The sequence below is a fragment of the Myotis brandtii genome, unplaced genomic scaffold (genome assembly GCF_000412655.1).
Source record: "Myotis brandtii unplaced genomic scaffold, ASM41265v1 scaffold68, whole genome shotgun sequence".
Classification (NCBI taxonomy): domain Eukaryota; kingdom Metazoa; phylum Chordata; class Mammalia; order Chiroptera; family Vespertilionidae; genus Myotis; species Myotis brandtii.
In genome coordinates this window covers 3,605,901-3,627,865 of record NW_005370657.1, presented here as the reverse complement: position 1 = coordinate 3,627,865, position 21,965 = coordinate 3,605,901, and the positions used below count along the sequence as shown (strand labels likewise).

Below are 21,965 nucleotides of genomic sequence, written 5' to 3'. Positions count from 1 at the left end.
AAAGGAAATTAATTAGAATAAATATTTTAATATCGCTATTCACCCTCTCTATTATAGACATGTCAACCAAATTCACGATCGACGACAGATCAAATTGTGCGATTGGCACCAGCGAGAGCTTTATATGTATCGCGCATGCGCAAGCCAACTTAGCCTTTTATATATATAAACTTGCTTAATTAGACCTGCTTTCTGATTTAGCTAAACTTTTTCCAGACCAATGAAGCACCCAACTTCTCTTTCAGCTAATTGTCAGCAACACAGCAGTAAATATCAACATGAAGCAGATTATTATTGTAGATCACGCAGGGAGAACAAAGGGTAAAATATTTAACTACAGCAGTGTTTGACTAAATTCTGCGCAGTAAGAAAACCTGAAGTCCTTTTTAAGGTCCACCATTTCTTACTTTTTCAGTCGGGTCAAGTTTCTAAGCTTTCTAAATCTCCGTTTTCCAGCTAATGAAAAGAAAACACGATTCTACCGAGTATCCTATCTACCTTCTCCAGGACTTCTGTGAGGATCAAATGAGATGAGGCACAGGAAAACGCTTCACAGACATTTAGTTACAGTGTGAAATGTTTCAACCTGGGTATAAAGCAAGTTGTGTTCCTGGGCTGAAGAAACTCCAAGGAGGTTAGTTGCTAGGGAGAGAAAGCCGGGCATTGCTACGTCATTACCTGGCGCCCACAGCGACCGTTTCTGGGCTGGGCTGTGGGCCGCATTTTGCGCCATGGGGTCTCGGCAGCATTGGTTGTGATTTGGTGGGGTGTTACTCCAGGGTGGTGGTGTGGCCTGTGTCCCACTTGGGGGAAGCTGAGTGTTGCTTTGTGGGCACCACGTCCACGGTGCTGTTTCTCCATAAATGGCCAGTGCGCATCACAGCAGCTCCTGCGTTGAGCGTCTGCGCCCTCGTAGTCAGTGCGTGTCATAGCAAATGGTCGGATGGACACTTAGCATATTAGCCTTTTAAATATATAGATAGTCTAAGTTGAAGAAATATATTGTTTGCTAAAATCCACTATAGTTTCCATTGTACTGATCCTCTGTGCTAGTATTTTAAAGTATTTTAAAAGAATATATAATATCTTAAAAGACTGGCCTCTCTGGATTATCACATATGAATGTGAAAGCCCTTTGTAAATGGTAAAGCAAAATTATCACTAACAATATTATTTTAAGGCATTTGCACTGCTTTAATATAGTTCCTAGAAATTCATGGTTATCCTTTGTGAACAGATGACCAGATAAGATCCTTAATTTGGGGCAAAAAGCAAAATGTGGAGAAAAACATATAGACAGTAAGACAAGATGGGTTTAATCAAAACTCCATTACTAAATTTCTAACTAAAATTCCCTGAGCTTCAGGTGCCTCAACTGTAAAATGGAAAAAATACTTAGCTAAACAAGAGTTTTAAATACCAAACTGCCTAATGCCCAATACAGAGTAGTATTTAATGATTGATCGTTAGTTCTCTCCCTTTTAGGGAGTTTCTTTTCTTTACAGGAATCAGACAGAGTTCCTAGATTGGTAGTGAATATGGCCTATATAGGAACAAGGATTGCATTGCCCAAAACTTGTGGCTGGAAATCAACTGGCATTTTAGTGGGTTTGGGATTTGTTTTTTGTTATTTACTGTCAGACACTTTTTTATCAAACGTTCATTAACAGTGTAATTTATTCGTTCAAAGAGTCACTGAGCATCTACTCTGCAGCAAGCTAAACACAAAAATGCCCTTAAACCTGCACAAAAGGAGCTCACAGTCTAGTAGTAGAGACAGATAACTAAGTGCTTTGATAAAGGAAAGCCTAGGATTATGAAAGCCCAAAGTAAAAGCACTTAACCTGGTAAGGGGAAGAAAAGTTGGAGGAAGAATCTGAGATGAGTCTTGAAAGATAAATAAAATTTGTAGGCCAGTAAAGAAAAAGATAAGGAGCTTTTCAGGCATAAGGAATAGTATGAGCAAAAGCAGTAACATAAGAAACCAAATCATATATTCAATAAACCTCGTGTGCAATATGGCTGGAGCACAGGGAAAACAAAGAAGGTTGATAAGGGATGTAGGGGCTTCTTCTGTCAGGCTCAAGCTGTGAAATTCATTCCAACACTATGTAGTAATTTGCTAAATTTGTGTAAAGAGGGTGATTTCAATCTCATTTGAGAGTTTAATGTGTTAGTTCAACATGGATGAACCTTGAGGACATTACCTTCAACAACAACAACTTGGTTTTGTGATGGGCATATGAACTCTAAACACTATTCACTTTACATCTAACAGTCAGAAAACACTACTTGAGAAACGAAAGAAGTTACCCGAACTGTATAATTACTGAGGTGCATGTAGCTGCTCAAGATGTGTAAACCTCTCTGGCAGTCTTTTACTTTGTTGCCTCATAGGATTGAATATATAGCAGGCCCTCAATACTTATTAAATTAAATCAGAGTGAACGAGAGAGAGAAAGTGAGAGACCTTTTATGCATTCTTTGTTCAAGGGCCAAGTAAAATTAAGACTTTAAAATAAGGAAACTTCCTTTTTCCCCCCCTAGCCTTCCCTTCACATGAATTTGGTTAACATATTTCTTAAGATTCTTTTGTCTGTTTTCAGATCAGACTATTTTTAATTGTTGAGAAAGGTCTAAAAAGCTAGGGGATGTATTTTATACTAAATTATTACATTCTGTCAATAATCTCCAAATTACCTCCATGCAGAGGCAGCTGACAAAGATAGTTAGCTTTAGTAAAAGTCATGATTCATTCATGATTCACTGTCAACAAATATTGACTGGGAACATGAAAGGCAGCGTGATCAAGGAAAAAAATTCGGAGTAGATGAAGCAAAAGGTGTGTCTATTTGGGAGCAATGAGGAAAGGATGTGACGTAAGAAGTCAGGTTAAAGCAGCCGTGGGCAAACTACGGCCCGCGGGCTGGATCCGGCCCGTTTGAAATGAATAAAACTAAAAAAAAAAAAAGACCATACCCTTTTATGTAATGATGTTTACTTTGAATTTATATTAGTTCACACAAACACTCCATCCATGCTTTTGTTCCGGCCCTCCGGTCCAGTTTAAGAACCCATTGTGGCCCTCGAGTCAAAAAGTTTGCCCACCCCTGGGTTAAAGCATTTCAGTGTTTCTCAACCTTCCTAATGCCGCGACCCTTTAATACAGTTCCTCATGTTGTGGTGACCCCCAACCATAAAATTATTTTCGTTGCTACTTCATAACTGTAATTTTGCTACTGTTATGAATCGTAATGTAAATATCTGATATGCAGGATGTATTTTCATTGTTCGCAACCCACAGGTTGAGAACCGCTGATTAGATTTTATCTAAATATAGTCAAGAAGGTCAAGTTTTTAAGCAAAGTCAAATCTGCATTTAGCCACTGAGTGGAGATGAATAGGTTAGAAGTGGCCAAGACTAGAAGCAAGGAGACCATTTGGGCTGTTGTCATCATTCAGATGAAAAGATGATGGTCTTGACCACAGTGGTGGCAAAGATGCAAAGGCTGTGTCACATGCTACAACATGGAACATTATGCTAAGTGAAAAAGGCAAGTCACAAAAGACAAATATTGTATGATTCTACTAATACTATCTATCTAAAGTAGTCAACTTCATAGAAAGAGAAAGTAGAATGGTGCTTATCAAGGGCTGAGAAAACAGAAAATGGGGAGTCGTTAATAGATTCAGATTTTTGGTTTTCCAAGATGAAAATGTTTTAGAGATCTGTTGATCAACAATATAAATATACTTAATACTACTAAACTGTATATTTATTTTAAGAGGGTTAAGATGGTAAATGTTATGTTACATGTTTTTTAACCACAATTCTTTTTTTAAAAGATGTAAAAGGGAGGCAAGGCTTTTTTTATTTTGTTTTGTTTCAATATTCTACTCTATTCAACCTCTGAGGATTGTCTTTTGCTATTTAACTGAATTGTAAAATTAATACAGCTAAATGGGATCTGATTTGCAGGGCACCGAAGTTTCACATGGCCCCAAATATCTTAACCTGATTACTTGTCATGCTACTCAACATTTCCTCCATCAAAGTCATTATGTGTGTGTGTGTGTGTGTGTGTGTGTGTGTGTGTGTGTGTATAAAGCATGCTTAAAATATTACTGAAAAATAACTCAAAATAGAACCTCACAGATGAGTAAGATCTCCCCACTATAAACTTCCAGAAATCCCCTGAAGATAACAAAAAGAAATCTATAAAAAGTGGTTAAATCCCAGAAAATGGAATCAAAGAAAAAGTCAAAGTCTTAATAAAAGACAAGTTTACTATATGCCATGATTTCATGAAAACATTAGTTAGACAAGAACTCATTTTCAGACAAGAAAGCAATTTCTGACACCTATCCAGTTTATCTATTGTCAGAACATGAAGAAGTGAGAAAAGCCAGGTCATTGTTATCAACAACTATGTGAGGATTAAGAATGAGGAAGAACAAAATTTGGAGGTAAACTCTGTCCTCTGAGATTTACCTCTTCATTGGAATTATCTAGCTTATTACAGCTTCCCACCAAATATTATGTGGTAGTTAAGAGCTTTAGGTCTGGTGTCACGAAAACCTGTAGTCAAATCTTAACTCTGTCACTTCTTAGCTATTTGACTCTAGGCACGTAATCTTCTCTAACTACAGTTTTCTCAAATCCAGAATGAGAATAGCAATTATTCACAGAAGTCTTGTGAGCATTAAATGCCATAATAAAAGCAAAGCACTTAGTATCATATCATACCTGACCCATAGTAAGTGCTCCATAAATGTTAGTTGATATTTTCTACTGTAAAATGTGACCAATTCACATACCCATAAGATTAAAACCACACATATAATATCTGGCTACACAGAGGAACTCAAATGGTAGATATTGTTACCCCCTACTTTTAGGAAACTCTGTTTTCATTCATTGTCAAACTGAGTATGAAATGGTATATATTGCACTGATTAAACACAATGGGGTCTGAAAATTCTGAGCTCAGATTCTGACCCTGCCAGTTATTATCTTGTGTTATTTTGTACACTAACGTGCTTCACAGACTCGTAGTCTAGGAGAAATAGCCTATATCATATAGCCTAGGTGTGTAGTAGACTATACCATCTAGGTTTGTGTAAGGGTACTCTATGATGCTCGCATGACAAAATTGTCTAATGACTCATTTCTCAGAACATATTTCCATCGTTAAGTAGTGCATGACTGTACATACATAACTTTTCACTTAGTGGAAGCACTTTATGGCTTTTCTTTGGCATATATGAATTGCCAACATCACTACTCTTGTGCTTTGAAGCTATTAAGTAAAATAAGGGTTACTGGAACACAAGCACTGCACGATACTGCAGCAGTCAATCTGATAACCGAGACAACTACTAAGTGACTAGTGGGCGGGAACGCATATACATGTGGCTATGTTGGACAAAGGAATGATTCACATCCAAACTTAATTCCTCATTTCTTCGATGCAAAGCAGCCTCAGACAAAACATGTGTTGGCAAACTGTGGCTCGGGAGCCACATGCGGCTCTTTGGCCCCTTGAGTGTGGCTCTTCCTAAGCCTTAGGAGTACCCTAATTAAGTCAATAACAATGTACCTACCTATATAGTTTAAGTTTAAAAAATTTGGCTCTCAAAAGAAATTTCAATAGTCATGAGCACAAGAGAAAATGATGCAATCAAGAGATGCGGTAAACAAGGAATGTGGGAGTCTTCTGTGGGCAGAGCACAGCTTTACCATTTTACAGCAAACTTTCTTTTTAATAGAGTACACTCTCAAGTAATGATTAGAAGTATATAGTAAATATATAAACCAGTAACACAGTTGTTTATTATCAAGTCTTATATACTCTACATAATTATATGTGCTACACTTTTACACGACTGGCAGAGCAGGTTTGTTCACATTAGCATCATCATAAACACATGAGTAATGCACTGCCCTACCTCATTATGACCGCTACTATATCACATGTGATAGGAATTTTTCAGCTCCATTATAATTTTACTAGAGGCCCAGGGTAGAGTCCCTAGTGGCTACCAGCTGCCCGCTGGGGCCTTCCTTCGTTCCGTGCCACCCCCTGGTGGTCAGTGCATGCCATAGCAAGCGATGGTACTCCCAGTTGGTCCACCAGTAGAACTCCCGAGGGGACACTTTGCATATTAGGCTTTAATATATATAGATGGGACCACACGTATATTCAGTCCATTGTTGACCATAAGGTCGTTGCACAGCTCATGACTATAGGAAAAAACCCCACAGAATATAGTATAAAAGGTTCAGTACTATTAGAGGTTCCAGGGATCCACTGGGGATTTTGGAAACGTATCCCCACAGATAAGGGGGGACTACTATACTAGTATTTTCTTTCCACACTCCACAAATCTTTAACCCTGAACAAGTCAGAAGAGGTATCTAAAGAGGCAAAAATAAAAGCAGGTAAGCATACTTTAATACTAAAGGGAAATTTCATACTTGTTCTTAGAAGGTCATCAAGTCAGTTCTGTGAATTGGCTTTTGTAGCTGACCTACAAAGTGAACAAAACACTAAAAGACATCAGCAACAAATAAAACTGGTGAGTTATAATTTATCTATATAAGAGTCTGTGCCTCCTACCAGACTATGGGCTTCTTGACAAAAAGATCTTATTCATCACCAGCATCTAGTACACTGCCTAGTGCACACAGAAGGTGTTTAATAAATGGTGACTGAATATAGTCAGTTAGTACCTCCCCCTTGTGGGAGATACTATGTTAGCGGCCAGAGAGCCCATAATGGTTCGCTTATGTTGATGCCAAATGTTTTAGACTCTTTAAACATTAAACAAGGCCAGATTTGGTTAAGGAGCTGCAGCTGCAGTTGCACCTGCTCTCATTTCAGACTTATTCCCAACAGCAAAACTACCCTCCTCTACATGCCTCCTGAAGCAAATCAAATATTTCCCTCCCATGATGGAGAGCCACTTCCCATGCAGCTTTTGGTGGTGTTCTTTCTGCTCAGCACAGGGGGCAAACTCCAGAATCTTTGGTCATAAAATGTGATGGTTGGCAAGAGCAGGAGCTGAGTAAGCCTGGTACACTTCCAAATGAAGTTTTGCCATCTAGAATTCTGAATTGAGGATGCCAGACTCAAGAACATCTGGATTTGCTTCTCTGGCTTCAAACTTGCTCTAAGAGAGGCCAGGAAAGAGTATACTGTTGCCAATATGTGTATGTGTAATTGCATACTCAAATACTGTACTTAGGATAAGAGTCCAAGACTTGGCAAATAGATGGAATGTAGCACATGGAACTTCCTGAACAGAGAACCATGCAAAGGGAAGGGTTTCCTTGCAAAACATAAACCAGGAAAGGTGTAAATTGCCCTTCTGTGTCACATTTTGGAAAAATTCACCCAGGTTAATAAATACTTGAAAGTTAGATGGAGGGAAATGTGAGAGGCAAAACAGCACCATTACCTAAGAAAGCAGTAAGTTTATTACACAACTCTTTATTTCCCCCTCCAAAGAGATTATAATTTGGTACATGCAGAAAAAAATGTTGAGCTGTGGACTCTGGCAGACAGACAGTGTTGAAATTAAACAGTGTGAGCTTTGGCAGCTGCACTATGTACTTTTGCAAATTCTTACATCATTACTCTGGTGAGGGCCCAGTACCAAGCTGGCATGAGTTCTAATGTGGTTTGGAGAGAGAATTTCTTGGCTTTTTTAAAAAGGTGACCTACAAATAGCCTTTTTTCATACAACAGGGAAATAAATATTTCTCTTTACTCCAGATTTTGCTTTAAAAAACAAAGCCATATTGCCAAGTTTAAAAAGTATCAGAAATAATCTTGAAATTTTAAAGGCCACTCAACATAAGCTCTAAAAAGACTTCTAAAATAGTTCACAAATGTCTCTAAAATAGTGATTATTCACATCTGTGGCAATAAAGTCAGTTACAGAGAATGATAATTACCTTCATATTTATACTCTGACATTGGCAGCTTAGGATGTATCCTTTAGAGGCCAAGAATGGGGCACCCTCCCTACTTCAGCCATGAGAACCTGAACTCAAGTTTCTTGACCTCAATGTCCTCAAATGCAAAAGGAAATAGTAACATCACTCTACAAGACAGTTCTCACAACAGCAAGTATATGGCAAATCCTCAGTAGTAGGTATGTTTTTGAAAGACAGAATCTTTTAAACCGGTGTTTAATTAGACTACCACATACTTAATGAAGCTAAGTGGTCTGATTTTTCTCCATTCAGATTCAAGAAAGGGAAGAATTTATATATCACCTGATTTCAAGATCAAGATTGGGTTTGAGCTCTTTGAACAAGTTATATCACAAAAACAGACTTGATTCTCTGTATCTCTCCAGCAACATCAAAGATAAACACAAAATTGCAAACATGAAAAATGACAAGGAAGGAGAAAAAAACTTTAGTTCTCATGATGTAGATATAAATTGACATGTTTAGACTGACAGGATTTTTTTAACCTCATTTTTATCACAAAATATTTCAAATTTTTATAAAACAGTGACAATTGTAAAATGAACCATCACTCATATTCAACAATAACCAAGATTTTGACAATTTGCTTCAGATACGATTGTTAGTATGTTACTTTTTAAGGTATAATTTACATGTGGTAAGGTTAACAAATTTTAAGTTCGATGAATTTTTACAGTTGTATACACAGGACAAATTATGGAACATTTATAGCAATTCATAAGATTCCCTGATAACCTTTCTCCCCCAAAAGTATCTATTATTCTGAACTCAAAGATCATTATATTTCACCTGTTAGGTTTTCCTTTTACCACTAATAATCAGATCTAGACTCTACTTTTGCCAATGTCCATTTTAATCATTCATATTTTAGCCACATTGATCCTGTTAAACAGGAGTTTATATTAGACTCTTAATATCAGTAATAGTAGTAAAAACAGACAAAAGACCTAAAAACTGTAGTTTAAAATGTGTACATATTTAGAATGCACAAATGCCCCCCCCAACATTTTTAAAGGAGCAAAAGACTGAGAATATTAGCATAAAAGAGACCAAAAGGAAAAGTGAAATTCATTTTTATTTAAATAAATCCTAAAGAAAATGCATTAGAGTTATTTTTAATCTGTATATAATTCTAAAATTTTCTAAACTAATTTAAAGAGAATATTTAACTGAGAATTTAAACACTTAACATGTTAATTTTTATTGCCTGTCAGTGTCTGAATAAATCCCACCCCAATTACACTTTCTTTAAAGTTCACAGCCCTGTTAAGGCCATGCTCCTATGCCTAGAAGCTGACATTCTTCCTCAATGAGCCAGATCCCTACACAATCTTAGTCCCAGTTACACATACACAAATTAAAAGATCACCCTAACCAACAACTTTTTCATGGAGTCAAGTCCTAAGTCTGAACGATGTACATATCACCATTCAGTAACTGCAAAATTTAGTATTTCAATCAAATGATACAACCTAGTTGATTTTACACATTTACCAATTATCACCACTGTTAAATTAACATGTTCATGTAACTGGACAACATATGACTGTAAATTGCTTTGACATATGTAAACCAAGCACTTCTATGGTCAGCTGGAGAACTGGGGAGTGGGACAGAATATCTCAGCGCAGTGACAAATGCAATAACCACTACCTTATCAAAAGGGCTGTTGGAAGCATTAAACTAAGATAACACAAAGAAAAGGTGTTGCTTCTCTCACCTCCTCAGCACTCTTCACCCTCTTAGATTAACATGGACTACTAAGCTATGATTTGACAGAAATGTCCTCTCCTCACCTTCACATCCTAGAGCAGCACAAATAAAGATTCTCATCCAACAGCCAAAACTTTTATGAATTCACTTGTATAGCCAAGTATCTCTGAAAGAGTTAAGAAAGAAACTTTGCGATAAATTCCTTTGCTTTTACATAACCTAGTTAAGACTCCATTGAGGAAATAAAATTTTAAAAAGGTAGTTAAGAAAGCCCCAAAGGAGAGGTTCAAAATTTGCATGTGGCTTACAAAGAACTGACAGCTACTCTCCCACCTCTACCCAGACCTCAAGTTTCCATTCAAGATGCTAGCTAAGCATTTACAATTAGTCACTTCTATAGATGTTATTCTTGAAATGATCTTTTTATAGAGACTATACAAAAAATGGAGCAATTATCATAACTGGCTGCTTCTGATCACTGTTTATTTTGGAGACATAAATAATCACCTGCCACTTACTGGCTTTACTGTAACCAACATCTTATGGAAGATGCTTTGATCTCTAAATTGATTTATTAAGCTGAAAATTGATTCTCTCTTATATTTAAAAGACTAGCAAGCTAGACTTTTACAATTTTCTTCTATCTGCCTTGATCTAAAAAAACAAATGTAGTATCAACTCAAGTCAGCAACCCCTCCCCAATTATCTTATCATAGAACAATCTCTAAGGAGCCAAAGAGGGCACTACTTAATCAACATTAGCAATATAAACAAAAATGTTCATATTTTTAATTGCTTTTTAAACTTAGAAGTTGAAAATAAGACATTTGACGACATACACAACCCCCCCCCCCAAAAAAAAACAGATGCTCTATGAAACTTCTAGAATAGACAGATTGTGGGGTTATAACTCACATCTCGATAAAATACCGACTTTACTTAAAAATTAACTTAATATATTTGAATTATTTCATTTATATGCTATTTAGATAAACAATGAATTAAGCAAGGGACACTTACAGTTTAATATAAACATTTATCAAATGCCTGATATATATCTGAACAAATGTCTGTTTTCACTGAGTTACATCATAGTAGAAAAGATAAGCCATGCACACAATTCTAATACAAGGCACACCGTGAGAAATTTTATAGAACCAAGGAGGAAAAAAAGAGATATTGGAAGCCCTGGCCAGTTGCTCAGTGGTTAGAACCTCAGATCGAAAGGTCTTGGCTTCGATTCCTGGTCAAGGGTGCATGCCTTGGTTGTGGGCTCTATCTCTGATCTGGGTCGGGGCAGCATGTGGGAGGCAACCAATCGATGCTTCTCTCAAATCAATGTTTCTCTCTTCCTCCTTCCTACCCCACCTCACTCTCACCCTCCTTCTCTTCCACTCTTTCTAAAAATCAATGGAAAAATATCCTCGGGTGAGGATTTTAAAAAAAGAGTTATTAGGAGAAATCTGGAAAGAGGGAGTATTTAGCATTGGGAAAATAACTGATTCTACCCAATCCAGCCCATATTGCTTTCACCCTCTCTGATCAATAGGCACTTATGAGAAGTTTGGCAACAGACAAGCCAAGGCTCTGTGACTTTGAGCAAATCACATCCCATATTAGTCTCATTCTTCATATTTAAAGTGAGCATAGCCAAAACCGGTTTGGCTCAGTGGATAGAGCGTCGGCCTGCGGACTGAAGGGTCCCGGGTTCGATTCCGGTCAAGGGCATGTACCTGGGTTGCGGGCACATCCCCAGTGGGAGATGTGCAGGAGGCAGCTGATCGATGTTTCTCTCCCATCGATGTTTCTAACTATCTATCTCTCTCCCTTCCTCTCTGTAAAAAATCAATAAAATATATAAAAAAATAAAATAAAATAAAGTGAGCATAACACCAAATACCTTGCAGGACTCTCATAAAGATTAAATATGAATGATCAATATATTTATATAAAGTAGATTTACATGTACTACCTATACATACTAGTAAATATATTTAGATATTTTATATTTTTATATATACTCAAAATATATATACTTAAATAAATATATTCTTACACTAGAGGCCCGGTGCACAAAAATCTGTGCACTTGGGGCGGGGGAGGGGGGATTGTCCCTCAGCCCGGCCTGTGCCCTCTTGCAGTCTGGGACCCCTTGGGGGATGACCACCTGCTGACTTAGGTCCGCTCCCTGGGGGATTGGGCCTAAGCTGGCAGTAAGACATACCTCTGGCAGCCCAGGAGCCCTTGGGGGATGTCCACTTGCCAGCGGGGAGCAGGCCTAAGCTGCAGTCGGACATCCTTAGCACTGCTGAGAAGGCGGGAGAGGCTCCCACCACCACCGCTGGAGCGCACTGACCACCAGGGGGCAGTTCCTGCATTGAGCGTCTGCCCCCTGGTGGTCAGTGTGTGTCATAGTGACCAGTCATTCCCAGTCGTTCTGCTGTTAGGGTCAGTTTGCATATTACTCTTTTATTATATAGGGTATTTGTGACATACATACAGGGGTGGGCAAAAGTAGGTTAAGAACTGTCATAAAGTGTGCTTGAGTATAGCAAGCAGACTACAAAAATGTGTAAATAATGAAGGCCGGCAATTTGAGGACTTACAAGCGTATACCTAAGTATACTGCACTACTGTGGCATTCTTTTAGTTAATAAAGCTATTGCAATAATTATAACCTATAATCTGCATGTTTTTTTCCATATGAACTGTAAATCTACTTTTGCCCACACATGTATATTGAATATATATGTATATTTATATGTACACTAGAGGCCTGATGCACAAAATTCATGGAAGGGGCTCGTCCCTCACAGCCCCAGCTTCGTCGGTAAGGTCGTTCGGAATGTTGTCTGGAAGGTTGTTCAGCCATCCAGTCTAATTAGCATAATATGCTTTTATTATTATAGATATGTGTATATGTAGGTATAAATTTTACATATGTATAGCCATATTATCACAATGACTGACACTGAAAGGATACTCAAGAAATGCTGAGTCCTATGCCAGGCACTATTAACCTCTGCATCTGAACACTGCCTGGTAGGTATGCTGTTTATGAATGTAAAGATTCTTTGTGTGGCAAGAAATCTTAGAGATGCTACTTTTGTCTGTCTTTGGTTAGTATAACTTTTTTTATAGAAATTAAAGTAACATATAACATATTCAAGACTTGAATCTGGGTCTTCTGACTTCATTTTCTGTTTGATCTAAACCACAATTCCTGAATTCACTAGGGCAATGGTTTAGAAACTCTCAACCCATTCTTTCCAGCAAGCAGGAAGTTTAACCAAATAATTACAATAATAACAGTAAACTGAAATTTGAATGTTATGTGCCAGGTATTTTTATATTCCTGTTAAACTGAATTCTCACAACAACCCTGTGATGTAAGTGCAATTAATTGCTAAACTCCATTTTACAGACAAGAAATGAAGAATAAACCACTTGCCAAAAGTCACACAGTTACTAAATGGCAGAACTGAGATGCGAAAATAACACATCTAACAGAGAGATATATCAGTAAAAAAGCTTTCTTATATGTGCCAACAAAAACATTCGTGTGGTCACCAGCAGTGGCATTTATGGAAATAAAGGACCTGTGCCTATGTATAGCCCAACACACCTTCAGATATAAGACAGAACAAAGCACTAACCTGGAGTATGGTCACACAAATTTAGTTCTATACAGAAAATGGCAAGAAAACAAGCAAATAAGGAGATGTGCCAGACCTAACCAAGCTGCCTCTCTTCTGTACCCATCCAGCATCTCTACCATCACCCATTAAAAAGAAGTGACAGGAGGCAAGAGTGAAGGATTGATCACTGACACACAGCTGGGGCAGTGAACACTCTTGGCAGGTGTTCTTAGAGAATGCTGTAACTCCTCTCCTATGCAAACTAACCCCCAAGATGAGTCCTCCTGACTTTATCATACTGAGCTTTGACAAGAGCCATCATTAGTGTCCAAACTCCACTTTTTCCAGGCTGATGACATGTGTCAGGCCTTGATTCCTGGTGCCACTCCTGCCTGCCAACTCAGAAGAGAATTCCATAATGCCTTTGTGGTTTTTTTAAAACACCTCAAGTCACAAGGCAGCAGCTGACACCAACTCTCTCCTGAGAATGGACACTTGGCCAGGAGCCCAAGCTTAAGTGGATTTGGAAGTTCTTGATCTTTATTGAAATAATTCCTACCTTCTCACTGGCACAATTAAAATAAATTCCTCCCCAGAGAGCTGCCAGAGGTTCTGCAAGCCTCTTCCATCCAGTGATAGTCAACTTTGATTAGAGAAAAGTGTTAAAGTGTAGCAGCTGCTGGTAAATGTCAGAGCCTGAAGGGCCTGCTCAGAGTTTTGATCACTTACAGCTATTTCTCATTTCATGCTATGGACAGTTTTTAAGCAACTACTCAGCATTGCTTACTTAGTCAGATGCTTCAGGTCAGCATACCAAATTCAAGTCAATGGTCCGGTTGCACTAGTTCTGGGTACATCCCTAAGGCTAAGTTGTTTGACCTGCCAGGCAGATTGATTTTGCAGATGGCCAACAGGACATTAGGAAACTTCTGCAAAAAGCATGCTTTTTCATAATGAAGAGGTAGTGTGGTCTAAGTAAACACCACAGCACGGAAGCTCACACACACACACACACACGCACACAAACGCGGGGTCGAGGATTTCAATTCTGACCTGCTGTGTGTTTTGGGTTTTCAATTCCCTTCTAAATCAGCTTCCTCATCTATGAAAGAACGATCTTGGCCTAAATCAGAGATTCCCAAGTGTCCCATGAAATGACTACATCCAAGTCCCCTGGGGGTTTTTGAAAACTATAGAACCCACTCCTACGAGATCTGATTTACTAAGTGTAGGATGATGATTACAGTAGGTCCTCAGGTTCGTTCCTATGGCACGACGTAACACGATTTTGCGTAGCACCTACATCACTCACATGGAGCACATACACAGCAGTAATGAAGTGAAACAGTAAAAAATAAAATTAAAAGAAAGGTAACAATTCCTGACCTTTACTTGTGGTAAATAATAAAAAACATAAAGCACGTATATACATATGTCGAAATGATGGAACTTTTTTTTTAATAAATAAATGGAAGATGGCGACGTAACCACGAAATGATGTACGTTGAGTCTGAGTAACCTGAAAACTGTCTGTATTAGCAATCTACATTTCCTAACACCACTTTTTATCCTGATGCAGTCGGGTTTGAAAATCATTAGATTAAATGACCTGTAAGACCCCCAACAGCTTGAAAGTTATAAAACTGTAAACTGGAATTTATTTTCTATTTTCATCCCAGAATTTTCCCCCCTATCCATTACTAGCATTCCCATTCAAACATCAAAACTGTCCAATTTCAGGTTATCAATGAAGACATAAATCTTAATACAATATGTCAAGTATTAATAGCTTACCCAACCTAATAAATCAGTATTTCATTTATGAAAGTATGAGGTAGATCTAAGTATAGCTTTTCTAGAAAATATATTCAAAAATAAAGTTTTTACATTATATTTTACAAAGATTCAATTATAAGCTGGAACTAGCCATAAAAAACAAAATTCAAAGAGCATTTTCCCACCCTACCTGGTTTGGCTCACTGGATAGAGTGTCGGCCTGTGGACTGAAGGGTCCCGGGCTCAGTTCCAGTCAAGAGCACATGCCTAGGTTGCGGGCTCGATCCCCATTAGGGGATCAATGATTCTCACTAATGTTTCTATTTCTCTCCCTCTCCCTTTCTCTCTGAAATCAATAAAAATGTGTTATAAAAAATTACTTTATTGAGGCAAAATGCACATAAAAAGTTTTAAAAAAGAGCATTTTCTCTAAATGTTATGAATAACTAAAAAGTCAGTTATGAAATGACTTTATCTAATTACCTATAAATTAAGATGCCTTAACACAAAGCTATAATCTACCTGAGGCAATAATGAACTTCCTGAGAATAGAAATCAAGTTTTAAAAAATATGTGTTTTATTGATTTCAGAGAGGAAGGGAGAGGGAGAGATAGAAACATTAATGATGAGAATCATTGATCAGCTACCTCCTGCAGGTATTTCAATAATATAAGACTATGTCTTTCTTCTTTTAACTTATTTTAGTTTACTGTGTTAAAAAGGGAAAACTGAGTCTTTTGATCACTGTTTTTATTTCATTAACTGGTTAAGGCAAAACACATGACTCTTGGGTCTAAAGAACTTTAAAAATTTCTGCCAATATTTTTCACAAGAAAACCCAAGATTCTCTCCTGCTCATTCCTTAATTGCCATGAACATTAGCTAATATATAATTTTGGTTCCTACTTCTTTTGTGACTTCATATTCCTAACTCATTGATGTGCTTGCATATTCAGCACAGCTGAACAATAATCATTAGTATAGCTACTTAAAAAGTTGGTCATTGATTACAGATAATCTGTGAATTAAGTTACCATAGAAAAATAAAGTCCTGATTCTTATGGGTTTGCAAAATAATCTAAAATAATATCTCAAACACATGATGTCACTATTACTAGGGGATGGAGAATTCAGATGGCCTTTAGAATATTTTGATAGATGTTGAAATATGTGTCCCATTTAAAGAGAAATATTGCCTTTGGCACTAGATCAATTTATCTCAGTGAGTTGGCCTCCTCTTGTCATCCAGACTCATCTAAAATATCTGAAGTAGCCTGGCTGGTGTGCTCAGTGGTTGAGTGTGGACCTATGAACCAGGAGGTCATGGTTCAATTCCAGATCTGGGCACATGCCTGAGTTGAGGGCTCAATCCCCAGTTGGGGGAGTGCAGAAGTCAGCCAATAGATGATTCTCATCATTGATGTTTCTATAACTTTCTCCCTCTCTCTTCTTCTCTGAAATCAATAAAAATATTTTTTTAAAAAATAAAATATCTGAAGTAACTTGATATAAAGTTGCCATGTCAAATAGCAAAATATTCCAAGCTATTGAGTTTAAAATTCTATTCCTACCTCTCAACTCTCTGGTAAAACCTCAAGCAGGCTAAATATAAGAATGTACAACCACAATCTGTGGCACACTCTTTTTTTCCTCTTCTAATATTCAAGTAAACACTGAATTAAGCAGGCTACTTTGTAAGCATTGTCTTGAAATAACACATTCTTTCAGCCCAACTTAAAGCCAGAATTAGTAGTCAATAGTGCTCAGATCAGATCCAAACCAAATGGTTGCTGGAAAAGTGTGGTGGGGATTAGGAGGTGGGGAGAGCTGTTGCAAAATAAGATAGTTAAATTCATTCAAATATTTGTGTAACTTCTCATCTGGAAACTTATTTTACAAATTCTACTAGCATAAGCAAAGTTATGGATATCAAGATGGAGATCTAGATGTTCAATGACAACCACCAGTAGTGATAAGACTAGATTACGAAATCCTGGTCTACACCTCTGGTCAGGATTTCTTAACCTGAAGTCACAAGGAGACTATAGGTGGTTTCTTGGGAATTCATAACTGAAACTGCTTTCAAAATTTTGTTTAGGTGTATGTATTTAAGGGAGAGAATCCACAGCTTTCCAGAGTTTTTAATTATATTATCTAACAATCCTCACAATCAATATGTGGTAGGTACTAATATGATTATCATTTTTACAGACTGAGGGAATTGAAGCTTATGGGAGATAAAAACTTCACCTGAGGTCACAAAGTGGTAAAGCATTAGTTTCAAAAATTTATTTAAAATGTACATATAACTAGCTAGTAAGAGATTGTTTTAACTTTAAAAGAAGGTTTTTTATATTAATGTATATGGACTAGAAAACAAATTCTGGGCAAAACAAGCAATTTTATTTAGTAACATAAATAATAGTTGCAAATAATTTTAATTTAAATATTTTGAAATGACATAATACATATAGCTTCTAACATGTGTCAGGTGCTGTTTTACACACTTGACATATTTTACTGCATTTGATCCTCACTACAGTCCTATGAGGTAGATACTACCTATGAGGTAGATAATATCTCTATTTTATAGATAAGGAAACACAAAAATAGGGAGGTTAAGTAATTTGCCCATGGTCAAATACCTATTAAGTTGCAAAGCCAAGATTCTAGCTTCGAAGTCTGTGCTCTTTATGAGACTATAATAGTGCTTCTCCAAACACTTAATATATGAACATTTTAAACTATGGTCACTTTAAAGGAAAAAAAGAGACAGCCAAATAAGAATCCACTTTGGAGAAATCTATCATAAGGTACTTTATTTATTCTATTGTAGCACATATGAACCAATAGCAATGAGAAATGTGAGACCAAGCAATTATATTTGCATGCTACTTTCACGTACATAACCTCAATAGCTTTTTACAACTGTGTACAAAAAAAAGTGCTATTTGTCCTGCATCTTCACTGAAGCTCTGAGAGATTAATCTCACTACTCATCATTACCTGAAATTTCTTGCCTCTACAGTTTCCTGTGCAGTTTTCCCTCTATTGGAAGATCTTTCCTTCTGTGTCTAGTGAAAATTCAATTAAACCTTCAAGGCCCAGATCAAATGTGACCACTTAGATGTACCTTTCCTAATACTTCTAGGCAGGATTAACACTTCTTTTCTCTGTTATCTTTAACATATGGGTTATATCATTCTGCCAGCAATCATCCTCTTTGTCATCAGATAGGTCTATATCTAGTTCCCTGGGTAGTCCTGGGCTCCATGATGGCAAGGGCTGTATGTAAGAGAAAGAATTCTTAGGATTCTGCTGCTGAATTAGTAAAGGAATGAAGAAGAACACTATCAGTATTCTAAGAGGAACATGAATTCATGCTGACATGCTGCTGTCATCTTTACAACTTTGTGATGAAGACTAGCAGCATTTCCCTAAACATTTACAGAGATGCTCCCTGCAAAGTGCCTAGGAAGTGTCAGGGCAGGCAGCCACCTAAGACAGTGACTCCTAGGCTACTAACCCTTAAAATACATTATTTGAGTTTATGCTTCTTGTTTTTTTGTTTGTTTGTTTCAAGTATATCAAGAGGCTTCAAGAGGAGTATGAAAACATCTACATCTCCAAGTTGGAGCAATGTGGGTTTCAATATTTTGTAGCACATCTGCAAAAGAAAAGAAAGGAGGTAAGTGAAACGATAAAGGATAGAATGGTGAGTTCTGGCAAACTCAAAATCCATCTAAATCAAGAAGTAAATAATTGGACTAATTTATTAAATCTGTAGCTTCTATAAGGGTAATTTAATCCTGAACTTTTTTAACCCTTAGAATTTACCTTTCCATTGAGTACATAAACTCTATAGCCAAACTCATTTAAAAGATGCAATATGTACCTTAAACTCACTTGATGATATAGAATAAAGTTAAGGACTTAAAGCAAATTAAAGGAATGAGGATGCTGAAAGCTTTATTGCCATGAAAATTAATTATAGGAAACACCCTTATGTCATTCTAGAAACCTACCTTTCACTCTTCTCTAGTTTTTCAAGTCTATGAAAAGCGTTCTTCTTAGAATGCCATAAATTTAAGCAATGGTATTTTGCAAATATCTAATGGTTCAGTGTAGCAGAATTTAGTATCTTTTTTAAGTCTGAATATTTATCCAAATGATATAAAGCATTAGCATCTCTTCAGGCCAAGGGGAAGACCATTTAAAATAAACCCAGTAAAGAGTTTTTAAATACTACATAATGACAGTTGCTTGATTTTTTGTTGTTGTTGCCCTATCACTGAGAACTCAACAAAGCTGGCTAACTGGTGTTTTGACAGAGAGTGGAACAATTAAACTGATGCAGAATGTAAATAGTTTACATTCAAACAAAATTCTCAGAGGTTGATTTTTTTAAAATATGTACCATTTGGCTGGTTTAAAAATAAATCTGAGAACAGTCAACCGTTAATATTTAAACCTAAAGCAAATATAATAACTATCTCTGATTAAAGATTAACCTCAATTCAGCCAGTGGTTCTGTAAGCCCTTTTGCTACTGAGTACTCCAGGATCCCTCCTATTACACTGGTAAACCCTACATTCTGAAGAGTTCCATATAATTAGTTCATTTTCCAGATATTTCATCAAGGACCCAGCCAATAGCCAATAAAAATAATCAGTATGTCTACAGAACACTGATACCCTTTCTCCAAAAGCAAAGACACCTGACATTTTAGTCCCTCTCTTGCGAACTCACTGAGAAATGCAGGCTTTCTATTAGGTAGTGGGAGTTTTCGTTCATTTTTTGTTTTTTCAATATGGAAAATAGCTTGCAGACTACTATTAACCTCTGTGATAACTTAGTAATCCCAGATCTCAGCTAGGGAGATTGCAAAGTATGAAGATTAATTTGTTTCATCTTCCTTTATGAAACATTTCACCTACAGACTCACCAACTATTATTAGAGGTAAACAAGAGGATGTTTACTCTCACAGAAGGTTCTATCCCCAGAAATTCAACAGTAAGTTTGTGGTGGAAAAGAGAATAGGCAGTATGATCAGTGAGCTTTGCAATCATAAAGTCCAGTATTTAAGCTCTGGCTTATAACCTTGGCTTTTGGCTATGTAACTTTGGGCAACCCACTTCATTTCTCTAAGACAGTTTTCTCGTGAGATAAAAGTGAGTTGTTGAGAATTTAATGAGATAAAAATAAACAAATCTCAGCACATAGTAGGGTACTGAGTTATGTTCTTTCTTACCCTCACCCTTTAATAAGTAACATATTCTACTATAAAATGGAGTATTTGACATTTTCAGAATTACAAAGTATCATTCAAAGCCATTTTCTCAAACATCCATCCGAGTGTGCTTGTATAAATACTATATATAGTCTCACAATCCTGAAGTTCATTAACTCTCTGGTGTACACAAATCAATGTCATAATTTAAATACTCTCAACTTAAAACCTGAAAAGAATGTGAGAGGCTACATCAGCAGTGGGTACAGACTAAAGGGCTGCCAGGGCCAGGATCCAGCCTTCAGAGGACTCCAAGGAACATTCAACGCTGTCGGTGAGTTTGGGATTTGAAAAAACCACCGACCGTTGACTGTACCTTGGGCTCCTTACAGACAACACTATATTTTTGAAGCAAAAGAGCAGGCTGTACCTTCACATGCCAAATTAGACAGCCCCATTAGAATATGAGCTATTTGAAAGCAGCTATTGCCGCACTATTTCCATCCACACATACGCTTATTTAAATGTTTGTTAAATTCAAGTAAAATCTGGTCTGGAGTCAGACAGATCTGGAGTGCATCTTGGCTCAACTCCCTAACTAGCTGTGTGACTGTGGACAAATGTCTGAGTCTCAGTGCTTTCATATATAAAATGGGGGCTAAGATTTCCTATCCTCATGGAGTTTTGAGATTCAATGAGATAATACATAAGGTGCTTTGTACCATTCCTAGAACACAGCAAATGCTCTATAGATGAACGCTACAATTATTTAATCCAAAACATAACCTGTGCTAATTTAACTTGAAAAGCACTCATATTCTCAGTTCTAAAGAGAGAGGAAGAACTAGGGTCCTCAACTCTTATTTACACCTCCCAGTATGAAAGCACAGCCTGTGTGATCACAGGGCTACTTGCTAGCTTCTCCAGGAGCCCCTTCTCTTCTCTGAACCATAGTTTCCCCATCTTTCAGAACCTCCCAGCTCTACTGTCAATGTTATCAATAATTATGTGGCTCCTCAATGGCTAGTTACTGAGAGAGGCCAGACACAGACCTCAAAGAACCAGTGTGGAAAAGAAGAGCCAGGGGTCAGGGAGAGCCAGGGCAACTCCACCAAAGGAAACCCTGATGGCTGCACTCAACATTCATTGCTGTCGGTGGGTTTGAGTCTGAATCAACTCACTGATCAATGAATGCAAACTGCGGACCAAGCAACTCAAGGAAAACAAAGGCACGTGCAGAGAGTTCATCAGCTCCTGTGCTGGGTAGGAGCTGCCGCTGTATCCGATATACTGACTAACGTCTCTCTTGCTCTCTTTGGTTCTAATATGAAATAATTAACATATACTATTATAAAATGGGATATTTGACATTTTCAGAATTACAAAGTATCATTCAAAGTATCTTTGAATGCCTAGTACTTTCATTTTCTCTTTCTTTAAAGATGTTCTTTTGTTATAGAAATGACATTTTATAAGAATAAACTATATAACTTGACATCACAATGTATTTTTTTAAAAATCAATACTTTCTTTTTTTTTAATTAAATCTTTATTGTTCAGATTACTTTTGTTCTTCTTCCCCCCCCCAAATCCCCTCCTCTCAG

The 21,965-nt window shown here is 37.2% G+C and overlaps 1 long non-coding RNA gene across 1 annotated transcript in view; it reads left to right on the top strand.

Annotated features, from left to right (window-relative positions):
* Window positions 1–21,965, top strand: part of LOC102256752 — a 44,927-nt gene that overhangs the window by 11,674 nt on the left and 11,288 nt on the right. Inside the window, exon 2 of the long non-coding RNA XR_314461.2 lies at window positions 18,714–18,818. This is a non-coding gene — a long non-coding RNA (uncharacterized LOC102256752). The remainder of the gene's footprint in view (window positions 1–18,713; window positions 18,819–21,965) is intronic.